This window comes from Priapulus caudatus, unplaced genomic scaffold (assembly GCF_000485595.1).
Source record: "Priapulus caudatus unplaced genomic scaffold, Priapulus_caudatus-5.0.1 Scaffold506, whole genome shotgun sequence".
Classification (NCBI taxonomy): Eukaryota; Metazoa; Priapulida; class Priapulimorpha; order Priapulimorphida; family Priapulidae; genus Priapulus; species Priapulus caudatus.
In genome coordinates this window covers 46,721-48,299 of record NW_014577567.1, presented here as the reverse complement: position 1 = coordinate 48,299, position 1,579 = coordinate 46,721, and the positions used below count along the sequence as shown (strand labels likewise).

General features: G+C 54.3%; 1 long non-coding RNA gene across 1 annotated transcript; it reads left to right on the top strand.

Moving 5' to 3' along the window:
* The first annotated feature begins 795 nt into the window (after positions 1-795).
* LOC106811123 lies at positions 796-1,499 on the top strand. The gene is made up of 2 exons (XR_001394101.1): positions 796-889; positions 1,388-1,499. It is a non-coding gene; the product is annotated as an uncharacterized LOC106811123 (long non-coding RNA).
* The last annotated feature ends 80 nt before the right edge of the window (positions 1,500-1,579 follow it).

Here is a 1,579-nt window from a genome sequence, read left to right as displayed (position 1 = left end):
TGTAGGAGGAGGTAGGGCTCCTCCTACGACATCTCCCCCATAGGAGGAGGTAGGGGTCCTCCTACGACATCTCCCCTGTTGGAGGAGGTAGGGCTCCTCCTACGACATCTCCCCCATAGGAGGAGGTAGGGGTCCTCCTACGTCATCTCCCCCTGTAGGAGGAGGTAGGGCTCCTCCTACGTCATCTACCCCATAGGAGGAGGTAGGGGTCCTCCTACGTCATCTCTCTCTGTAGGAGGAGGTAGGGCTCCTCCTACGACATCTTCCCCATAGGAGGAGGTAGGGCTCCTCCTACAACATTACCCCGTAGAAGGAAGTAGGGGGTCCTCCTACGTCATCGCCCCCTGTAGGAGGAGGTAGGGCTCCTCCCACGACATTACCCTGCAGGAGGAGGTAGGGCTCCTCCTACGACATTACCCTGTAGAAGGAGGTAGGGGTCCTCCTACGACATCTACCTTGTGTGAGCAGGTAGGGGTCCTCCAACGTCATCTACTCGGGGGGGGGGGGGTTCTTTTCCCGCAATCTTGCCTAAAATGTTGTCGTGATGATGCAAATTCTCGATGCTACCAACTAATCGTTCCTCCCTACTGGTTATCGTTAGGGTTAGGGTTGGGGTTGGGGTTAGGTTTGGGGTTGGGGTTAGGTTTAGGCTTGAGGTTAGGGTTAGGGTAGCCTCCCCCGCCCTCCTCTCCTGAACCCGCCGTCTGCAATCGTATAGCGTGTGTGGATTTCCTCGCCGCGCGAGAGATCGGTTCCACTGACGGACGTTTTTTGTTTTTTTTAGATTCGCAGCGCAAGGGACAAGCTGGGTCGACCGTGTGATATGTGCTGCAACTACGAGGCCCAGCTACAGGGATTACAGGTGGAGCAGCGGCAAAACCAGGACCAGGTCAGTGACGTGGCGCGCGCCTGCTGGCGTCCATGTTGGGGTTACACGTGCATCTTTTGGCATCCATGTTGGGGTCACAAGCACTCCTGCTGGCTTCCATATTTGGGTTACGTTGGTATCCATGTTGGGGATACACGTGCATTTATTGGCATCCATGTTGGGGTTACATGTGTGCTTATTGGCATTCGTGTCGGGGTTACATGTGAGTTTATTGACATCCATGTTGGGGTAACACGTGCATTTATTTATATCCATGTTGTGTCTATTGGTGTTTATGTTGGGGTCACACGGGCGTGCTTGGTCTCCATGTTTGGGTCACACCCTCCTGCATGGACGTACAGAGAGATAGAAGCGCACAAGGGAACAGGAGTTAGACGCGCCGCTCCCCCACCCACGTGCGCTCGCGAAACACTCGGCATGTGGCGCAACATGCATCGTCACGCTCACCTGTTCACGTTTCCTCGTTAACTTAACGAGGTGCGCTTGCCTCCTCGACAGGTGCGCATGCTGCAGAAGCAGCTGGAGCGATATAAGATGGACCTGGAGAGAGAGAACAAGAGTCGGGGCGAGCTGGAAGCTAGCTTACAGAACGCTGCCGGCGACGCACAAACACAGGTGAGGGCATGGAGAGTTCATTCTTAAAGGGAGGGGTCTGGTGCATGTATATATATATATATATATATATATATA